The sequence below is a fragment of the Corvus brachyrhynchos genome, unplaced genomic scaffold, assembly GCF_000691975.1.
Source record: "Corvus brachyrhynchos isolate BGI_N302 unplaced genomic scaffold, ASM69197v1 scaffold5, whole genome shotgun sequence".
NCBI classification, from domain to species: domain Eukaryota; kingdom Metazoa; phylum Chordata; class Aves; order Passeriformes; family Corvidae; genus Corvus; species Corvus brachyrhynchos.
Window position 1 is genome coordinate 10,192,239 of NW_008238321.1, and position 10,632 is coordinate 10,202,870.

General features: G+C 43.8%; 1 long non-coding RNA gene across 1 annotated transcript; it reads right to left on the reverse strand.

The window, feature by feature from the left end:
* Positions 1-5,924: 5,924 nt before the first annotated feature.
* LOC108446705 lies at positions 5,925-10,626 on the reverse strand. Its single transcript, XR_001861996.1, has 3 exons — positions 10,529-10,626; positions 9,459-9,612; positions 5,925-7,238 (listed from the first exon to the last, which is right to left on the reverse strand). It is a non-coding gene; the product is annotated as an uncharacterized LOC108446705 (long non-coding RNA).
* Between the last annotated feature and the right edge of the window lie 6 nt (positions 10,627-10,632).

Below are 10,632 nucleotides of genomic sequence, written 5' to 3' on the forward strand. Positions count from 1 at the left end.
GGTCACCATGTCCAACCCAATCTCAAGCTAAAGTAGGCTGCCCAGGGCTGTGTCCAGATGGTTCCACTTCACAGGGACACCCAAGGACACTCTCCAGTCTTCACCATCACAATTCAGTGATGATTCCATCAGACCTTTCTGCCAGGTGCAAACTCTTCCCCAGCTCGCTCAGTACTGCTCTTTCTCATTCATTAATGGATCTCCCAGGAGGAATTTCTTGACGTGTAGGTAGCTCATAAACCCACAGTTGTTATGAGAGTCAGGGTAGAGCTTAATTCTAGTTACAGGAAACAGGAGGAAGAGGGGAGGACTTTTGGGCTGTTTTATTGTAATTTAAGTAGGCTTCTAAGAGATGAGGAGCTGGCAGTAATGTCAGAGGTTACAAGGAGTTTCCGAACAATTGCAAATCCATATTTCTCCGTCCTCATGCACAACGTGGGAGAAGAGCAGCCAGAGGCAAATGGCAGAATCAGGAGGAGGAAGAGAGCTGTTAGCTGGCTCTGGTTTGTCTCCCCCTCTTATCAGATCTTAACTTCGCAGTAGCAACTTCCACAGCAAACTCCTTTCCAGCCTGACTCCCTAGAGACAGGAAATTTCAGACACAGGAGAGCAGCTAACGAGGAAGAGGAGCAGATCTTTCTGGCTGCAGCAAACTGTGTGGGATCCTTCCATGGCACAGCTTGGTTTCCTTTGCCTACAAGCCTGACAGGCTCCCCGAGATGGATTAGGTTAATTTGTTATTTCTTATTGGGTGAATCCTGACAAACATTAAGACTGTGCTGTGGTTCTCTGATGGGTGCGTTTGTTTTCTAATTGGCCAAATTTCCTCTGCTGGATATGTGTTTCAAACAGCTACAATAAATCAATCCCCTACCCAAGTATTTCATGCTTGTAGGCATCCCAAAGAATGTCACTGCAGTAATTGGGGCCACAATGTGGCATAACACAGCACAATTGCTCTACTGAGATTGTTCCACTTTTACATCCACTTATGAACCGCAACAGAAATCTGTCCACTCTTAATATTTTCAATTATTATTTTGAACTTTTTTTTTTTTTTTTTTGCTTGACAACAAGCTTTTCCATCATTTTAGATGATATTTCCTGCTTTAATCCATCTGGGGTACAATTGTGTGTTCTTTTCCTTGCAGTTCCCAGGGCAGATGGAAGAAAATGGGCATCAGTTTAGGTCGTCTGTGCCAGGAAATATATAATAATGCCGTCATTCTTAAGACAACTCTGCAGCAGGCTCAGACAGCTACAAAGTAGAGCACATGCATGGATTTGTCATCCTGTCTTACTCTTAAACAACATTGGCTTCTTTGTCAGTTGTGAGGAAACGAGGGGGAAAGCCCCTTGGAGATGAGCCACACATTTATTTGTTCCTGAGCTCTGATAGCAATGTTGGCTGCAACACAACCCATTTTTTAGAAAGGAGAGGTGAGCATCTTGTGCAACTTGCTCAGAAAAGTCAACAGATGTGTTTGACAAATGCATTTTCTTGACACAAGTTGACTTGAGACACTCAAGGATAGGATGTGCGTGACCGCAAATATCCCATGTTCCAGGCAGAGCACGAGTGCTGTTACCTGTTCCCAACAGCCCCACTTCTGGTGTGAAAAAAAGCCATCAAGCATGGGAATGATCTGTGGGCAGAAGTGCCCTAGAACACTACTGGCACAGAGAGAAGAAAACCTTGGGGGCTAAATGAGCAGAAACCTCATTTTCTGCTCCTCTGCACCAACGTCCACCATTCCAGGGTGGTGGACATCTGATGTTTCTGTTCAAACAATGATTTAGTGAGGCTGTGTCTTGTCTCAAGTTCAGCTGAGAGGTGACACTTTGCTCCACCTCCTCCTTTTTCTCAATACTCAGAATATGAAGAGATTCACCTCCACCTTATCTTGTGGACAAGTGAATACAAGTGCTGTGGACCTAAACTCCCACTGGTTCCCACAAGATCTGTTTGCAGTGTGCCAGAGGGAAAAAGGTGCCTTCAGTGTTGTAGATTTTTCAGTATTTCTGCCTTCATCAAATATTTGGGAGATATCATGAAAATATTTATTTCTAACTGCAAAGGGAGATGCCTTTTACTGGTAGATTCTCTGTTTCTCAGGCCCTGTGAGAGAAACAAATTCCAATGCTAAAAGATGTCATTTAGGTGGTTGCATTCCTCATCCTTACCCGTGCCAGAGGATGGGCTATCTACAAACAGCCTAAATCTGGTCACAAGGACACACAAACAGCACCTGAGGAGCTGTGCTTGCACTGAGACATACACACAGCCTATCCAAGCACTTCACAAGGGGGATGGGAATATTTTTAACGCCTCCAGTAAGCACATGTTAAGAGCTCTGGTAACCCAATATGAATTCTGAAATATAGAGACACATCTGTGTCAACCCCTAAGGAGAAAGTGCCTCTGAAGCACTCCAGTAAAACACTTGCAGCCTGTGTGACTTCTGTATTGCCTTCAGATCATCTCATGCTCCCTTGTAACAGCAACCTTGCTGTTTGGGTTGATGTACTTGCAGATCATGAAGTATGAAAATGAGTACTGGTAATATTAGTGCTGTAAGTCCTGATGGCAAAACACATTTCCTTTAAAAATGGAGTGTCACAACTGTTGGATGACATCTAACTGAGTGACACACTTCCACACACATTAGCACATGCTTTGCTGCAAATAGAAGGACTTCATTTTAAGGAAGATCTCTGCAAGGCAAGGGAAGGGGATACCCTCCTTCCTTTTTGGTGCGTTAAGAAGGTTTGATTTCTCCACTCCTAATTGTTTCTTGAAATTCATCTCACTTTAAGGTCAGAGATAGCATTGAATGCCCATTTCCAGAACTCTTGTGTCAAGGGAGGGTTCTGTATCACAACCCATTGCATCCCAAGAACAAAAGATGACCGACACATTAAGTGTGTTTAATAACACACATAGCTCAGGGAACATTTGATGAAGCAGGACGACTCTTTTGCTGTTGCTTTTTCACCAAAGATGTCCCCAGCAAGAGTGCCCAGAGCTACCAGAGAACCCTGTAAAGCAGCTGAAGCCAATGCCAATATTTAGGCATAATTCAGGTCATCTCATACTACAAAAGAGCTCAGAATAAACCGCATAAACTGCAACCTTTTCCTGTCCTGGACACCCACAGCAAAGTGTCACTGGAACAGAGACTGTGGTGCTCCAGAGATCCCTCCCTTCAGCTTCACAGCTGGTCCCAGCCTCCATGTAATAGATTAGAATAAATAATGATGATAGGGAATTAGTAGCTAGCTAATTAAGGTTTAGAAAGACCAGCAAAATCATCCCAGAGCTAAGAAGCTTTCCATAGCTTAGGTTTGAAGAAAAGTTGACACATGAGCAAAGTTTAGGTTCTAATCCTCCTCTATCCCGTGCTCAGTCTCAGTGAGAGGAACACATCTCTGCATCTCTCTTCTCTTCTGGATTTTACAGTTCTCCTCATTAATCTTGTATTTTTCCTCGTGCGAGTCCAGCTCTGTTCCCATTCAGCCTCAAGGCTGGGACCCTGGAAAATATCTTCTGAATTTTCAACAAGTATTTGTCTCCCTCATCACAGTTCTTATTCCTCTCTTCCCTTAGGAAACATAAGTCATTAAAGCTCAAGAAGGGCTTAACTCAAATATAGGTTTTATTTATAGAATTTCCCCTTCCTCTCCCTCCCCATCTCCACTTTTCTCAGAGTATTTTATTTTCACCAGCTGGACTATCCTTTCAAAAACAACTTTCCTCCATCAATGTTAAAGGAGTTATCCTGCATTCACAGGAAGAGTAAAGATCCCAGGTTTATGCTTCTTTATCATTTAACCAGTGAAAGCTGCAATTTACAGGTTCTACAATCTTTCAAGATTTCCTTAACAAGGACTACTTATCCTTGTCACAAAACCTTAGGATTATACAAGAATAAAACTTTCTTCTGTCTTTTCTTCCAGGTGTCCATATGTCTGCAACAGGCAGTCTGGCCAGCTCACAGAAACTTCCTCTCCTCCAAGAACTGCATACTGAGGCAAATTCCCAGCTTATTAAAAAATAGTTCTGTTATTTTGCCATCTTGTTTGTTCTGCAATTCCACTGTATTTTTCCCCTCTCTCTCTTCTCTCTCTCTCTTTTTTTTTTTTTTTTTAATTATGCCTCTGGCTTTTGGAGGGAAAAATAAAAGGAAATGGAAAAGAAAAAAAAAAAACAACCAAGAAATTTTTAAGTATATCTTTATTTTGGGCTGTGTGTCACTTCCAAACTTCTGCAGGGATTGATAGGAACATCCCAATATTCAAATGCTATCTGTCCAGTGAAGAGCTGTTTGCATGAAGAATTACACAGAAGCTTCCAAAAAAACCCAAAAGATCTTAAAGTCCATTATAAAGCTTCTCTTCAGTTACTGACAGTAGTGCCTTAAGTTCACTGCTGCTGAACTCTTTTCCAAAGTAAATGAAATCAAAACTGGAATGGCTAAAACTTGAGTAACCCTGTCCCAGAGTTTAATGTGATCCAAACACTCAATTTCAAAGTTTAGCTTAGTTTTAGTTTTCCTGAGTGATTCCTAAGACAACTTTTCAATTCAGTGGTGGATTTTTTTTGGTTGGTTGGTTTCTTTTTTTACCCCATCTTATAACTTCCTAGATTTTGAAGGTAAAAGCCAATTATGTTGAGATCCGGGAAACTGGTCCTCCAAAATAAAGGAAAATGTTTTGGACTGTGGCTTCATTCATGAAGACATGGAACTGATCGTGATGACGTATTACATGTTTTTAGTTACTACCTCATCCTTCATGACTTTTAAAAGGAAAGGCTTGACAGAATGCCTTTGAATGCTATAAACATATTCTAGAATTTTTCCTTAATATACACCTGTGAAAAAATTGAAAAGACACCAACAAAATAATAAAATTGAAAACCAGTGCAATGTTTGCTCGTGAATCACCCCAGAGGCACCCAGCCTCCAACACAGCACTGTTGCGTAGCTGCTTGCAACTTCACTTAATTGAGTTTTGCAATGCAGTTTCACAATGCCACTTTCTAAGGCTTCCTTTGTAAGAATCGTGTTCCCTAGTGTTTAAAAACCCCAGTTAGGCTTTGGAGAGGAGGCTTTCAGCTCTGCCTGGCTTTTCACAGCCTTCCCCTGCTCCGTGCCGCGGGCGGAGCGATGGCGCGGCTCATCCCGGGACGTGGATGGAGAGAGGGAGTTGCACCTCCCAGCCCTGACATGTTCTTATCCTTTGACATCCCACAGTGAGCCCACAGCCCTGTTCAGTCACCCACAGCCTCTGGTGCCTGTCCACCCCACAGTGGTCACGGTTTTAACACGGCCTCTGCACTTCTCCCGCGCTGCCACAGCAGAGCTGCAAAGTCTCCTGTTCTCCAGCACAAAAAAACCTTTTTTGGTAAAATTTTCAACCCTCCTTCCAGGCTGTGATGCTGAAAGGTGGGAAGAGCTCGTTATGCCTCAGTGGCCTGAGTGGGTCCAGTGTAGGTCTGGGAGTACAAGTGTTTATGGAAGGATGAAAACCAAAAAAAGAAGGGGTTTACGGAGAGAGGTATGATGTCACCCGGATCACAGCCTATTTCTGGAGCTAAGCTGTGAAACCCATGATACATTTTGACACATAAATGTTGCCAAGGAAAACTGATAATATAATTGTTAATACGGTCACAGCCAACTGTTCTTCTGATAAGGAGTTAAACTCTTCTATGCAATACAGTATTTGTGGAACGTAGCACCTAGTCACTCCGTGCTTTCATTGGCTCTGGGATTACTTATATCATATTTAAATAAAAGGACTAGATTATTGGGTACCATAAGAACAATGGATTGCTTATGGTCTTGCAGCATTTATCTTAAGTCAATACAAAAGTTTTGAGTTCTAAAGCCTATGTCAAGGGCAGTGAAACAAGGGCCACATTCAGTGAACTAGTGATTTATTTATTTTTTAATGCACATTTAAGTATCTTATTTTGGGGGCTCAGATATACTTAAATGATTCCGTTAAATACAGATTAATTAAAAAAAAACCTGTGTCTCTCTGAGGAACCAAATCTGATAGAAAATATTAAAGGTTATTATGCGCAATTTGTTCTAGATAAGACTAATGATCAAACAACTTCCTCATCTCTGACATGCCACAATTTTCCCTGAGATAGAGGTCCATTTTTGCATCCTTCATATGAGATTTGTTCCTGGGAGCTTGACAGGGCTCCACAATGTAATTATAGAGTGATTACGAGTAAGTAATACCAGAAAAGAGATACTTTATAAGTGCAGATATGGAAGTGTAGGGATAGGTTCAGATATGAAACAAAGAGAGAGACTGCAGCCCAGAGACATGAAAACTGCTCAGATGGGCTCAGGACACAGAGGCAAAGAGTGACAGCCAGGACTCAAGGCGTGCAGAGAACAAGTGGAGCACTGAAGGGTGAAGTCTGGGCATGAGAAACAAGTGGAACATCTCTGTCACTTGCAAAAATGCAGGCAGGCCAGAGTTTAAAACATGTTTAGATGACCACTTAAGAGTTTCAGAGAACCAGAAGTCTCCCTGAGTCTTAGACTCTTATGTTCTCCTCAAAAGCTTATAATGTCCTTTTTGTCCATGTTTACAGACAGACACTTTTAAGTATAAGATTACAAAACGGTTTAATTATTTAAATCAATACTTTCTACTCCTTAAATTCTGAAATTGCAATGAAATAAAATGAATTTTTTTTCCTGGTCTGTAGTGGATCCCTGCAGTTCATTTGCAGTTATGGCCAATTTACTCTCTTACAGAAAGAAAAATAGGTCTCTGGTCGAATGTTTCCTTCAAACACAGAATAACATCCCTTTACTGCTGCCCCTTCCCCCTCCCAGTGTGAGAATGGAGTGATTGATTTTGGCCACGAACATGCTGTGCTCCTGACTTTGATGGTGTCTGAAGGTCCATGAACAATTCAGTTGGGAGCGATTTGTGCTGGTGTTATTCCCATTTCCCAAAAAGCAGCTTTCCTGCCATGGTGTGATGCTGTGCTGACACTGGAGTGGGGTGCAGGGTTGTTGGAGCTGGGCCTCCATGTCCAGACCCCATCTGGTGGTGCCTGTGCAGAGGTCCCTTGGCTGTGGTGTGTTTTCCCAGCTGCTTTCTTGGCATCCAGCACCAGCTCTCCGTGTTCAAGCGTGTGTAACACACGATCTCCCCGCACTGGGAAGCGTGATGGTGTGATCAGTGAGCTCCATCAGATGGTGCTGAAGGTAGTTAAGAAAAATAACATCTAAGAAAGAGCCACTTCTACCTCCTTGAGCCCACTTCTTTCTGCTAGAAAGTCTCTTCCCAGGTGTCTCTTCACATTGCCCAGCAATGCCTGCAAAAGAGCTTGTCTTTTTTCCTTTCCCCTGCTTAATAGATCATATCACACCATTTTACTAAACTAGCAGAAAAGTTTGGACTCTGCTCTCCTCTGATTCCCTGCCTTGAGCCAGAATTTCAAGCTATTTTTTTAATGTACTCTGATTTATCCTTTCCTTCCTCAAGTAGAAATTTCCCAAATAATGGGTCAGGGCTGAGTGGCAGCATGGAAGTGGGTGGCCAGAAGTGTTTTTTCTACATTATTCCTCCTTTCTGAAGACAACACACAAATTCCAGAGGATTCAGTATTGCTGCCAGCCCAGCATCAGCTCAATCCCGACCTTCACTGCGTGTCGTTCGCCGAAGAGCAGCAGCAGAGTGCAGCCTTGCCTGCTGAAGCTTGGGTTTCTGTGTAATTGGTTCCCATGTTACTGAATTTACAAGTTCAAATTACACACTCTGTCTTCAGCAGGGGCCTTTCCATCGGCACAGTGCCAATCTGATGGCTACGTGTCTCCCATTCTATGAGACCCAGAGGAGCAACTCATCCACCCAAGTTCTTGGGCCTCCTGTCTCTTCTAGCTGGAGGCCTCCAAATCTAAGAAATTAATTGAGGTCTTCAAGTGCTGAGCCTATAGGAAATGCAAAGACTTGGGCAGAAGTTAGGCCAGATGAAGGCAGAACTTATGAGAGGGAGCAGGGCATGGTCATTTGGAAAGATTTAGTTATATATATTCGGTGAGGAGGTTTAACTGGGGACAACGCAGCTAATCCTGAGATGCAGAGATGGAAATTTTGCATTTATACCCTGAATATCAACTGTTCGTGCCAGTTGTGGGAATCATAACACTTGTGGGAAACAGGTGCTTGCTCTCTCCAGTGTTCACAGAAAGACTCTCTTCCCCACAAGCCCCTCAGTTTGCAGAGAAAAAGCTGTTTGTACATAAAGAACTGTTACGCATGTTTCAGATTCTTAATGTCTATGAAGTTCCAATTACCCAGTAAAGGAGAAAAAGAAAAAAAAAAGAGTATCATGAGTATCATGTGACCAATTCATTTAAGAAATTGTATGGCCCCTCAACACTTGGGGATCTGTGTGTAGCTGGCCCTGCTATGCTTGTTTTCCTCTCATTACTGACCTCTTTGTACAGATGGGGACTGAGAAGTGAAAAGATGAAACACCGTGTGACAGCCGAGCAGGGAAACTGCGGCTGAGTCATGGAGACAACTCACATTTCCCAGGGATTAAGCACTGAAAGCCACCTGTAGGTGACAGAGGAACCAGACAGGGAAAACCCCAGCCCTCCACAGAAAGCCAGAGATAAGGGAAACATCTTAAGGACTGGTGTAAAGGTAGAGTGAACCGGTCTTGCTGTGTGATTAAATGATGCCCATCAGCCACGGTGTCACAAACAGAAAACATGCGGCATTTCTGCCATTCCTCAGCCCTCAGCAGCCTGCTCTCCCTGGTACTTCTCGAGAGTCCCACCTCTCTCTGAGGCACTTGCAGACTTCAAAGCAGGAATTAAGGTTGGTCATGTTTGCCTTGTGAGCACAACAGATAATGGATGCTGGGGAAAAATATCAGGAAGGCAATGGTAAAAAAAAAGCAATCCCAAATATTAGTCTGGCCTCTCCCCTCGCTCCCTCTCTCCTGAGATACCCCAACATGGCAGTCAGCACTGTGGACTCAGCATCCAGCACCACCAGGAGGGTGGGAGCTGCTGTCAGCAGCAGCTGTTTCCAGGGTGGGATTTGTCTTGGATGGAGAAAGTGTCTGTCTTGGCAGTGTCTGATCTGTGGGACATGGCCCTCCACCACCCCCACATCTCCATCCTCCACCTGTGCCAAGAGCTAATTCCATCACCTGTGCATCCACAACCTAAAAATCAGGCAAGGGCCACAAACAAGGAGGAGACAGAAGTGTGACAGGTAGGGCTGGAGGAAGATGGACAGCACTGGTGACCAGAATAGTGGTGCTACACCCATTAGCAATAATAAACTAATTATCTCAGCCCAAACCACCATTAGTAAAGTGGCTACCACTGGGCAGTCCCAAAAGGAGTGATTTCTTTGGGACAACATGGTCAGGCCATGTGTTGGTGGGGGACACTGCTGACCTGAGGCCTCTTCCCAAGTCTCACCCACAACATGGAGGGAAATCTCTTCCTCCACGTGTTGGGGCAGATTCCAGCACTTCAGTTCAAAGGCAGTGCCAGCTGAGAGCAGGTTTCTGTTCCACGGCAGGGTGGGGATCATGCTGCTTTCTTGTGGCTGTGGATGGTGATGGAGAAAATAATTCGATAAATCTGCAGAATGTTTTTATTGTCATGTCAACAAAATATTTTCTGCCTCCACAGACTGTGGCAGTTCTTAGCATGCAGCATCCATCCAGTTTTGGAAAACACTTGAAAACCACCGGCAGAATCTCACTATTCCTTTTTTTAGCTCCATAATGAAAAAGCAAACAAGAAATATGCTGATTCCCAAAATGAACTAATTTTTTTTCTGAAGCAATTTAATTTTTTAGCTTTGATCTGATACCAGAACCCAAAGGACTTACTTGCTATTTCTAAATAATGAGTCTAATGTTTATGCTCTGAGCCTGAACTTTTCTGGTTTTGGAAAAAATGTGACTTTACATAAAAGTCCTTTGATTAAGAGATCTGCAGTCAGAGGAGTTTTCGATACAATAATGAAAAGGCCTTTCAGATCGCTCACTCAAACACTGCTCAGCACGATATTACTCAAGAAGGGAAGAAGCCGACAGAACAATCACACTATTAGTCTTTGCTTTGCCAAGTGTTGTGTTAGTCATATTCCTACGGTAAAATCTCCCAGAAGTGGCTCAGAGAAGTCTTACACTGCATGGAGTGATGCATGCCTGCAGACGCACCCTGACCTGGGTGGTCTCTCACACTCCCTCTCTCCTTTGATTGTTTTGTAACCCTCTTTCATTGAGGCTTTAGGAGTTGATTGCTGTACAGAGGCAAAGTGTTTGGAGGAGAAACAGAGGCTATTTCCTCCTGCTATGGTCAGAACTGCCCTGCAGCAGAGATGGTACCTACAGCAGGCTGCAGCAGACTTTTGTTCCCAGCAAGATCACGGCTCAAAGCACAGCTCTTCCCTGCTTGCACAGCGAGATCCCATTCGCTGCCCCATCAGAGCGTGCAGGCTGCAGTGCACCCACCTCTCCCTGGCTGCCAGGAGCACCCAGTCCCTGGGCTCATCCGAGCTCCTGCGAAAGTCATCCCGCTGTCCTGGTCCCCGCTCCCCAAGACGTGGGATGGAAAG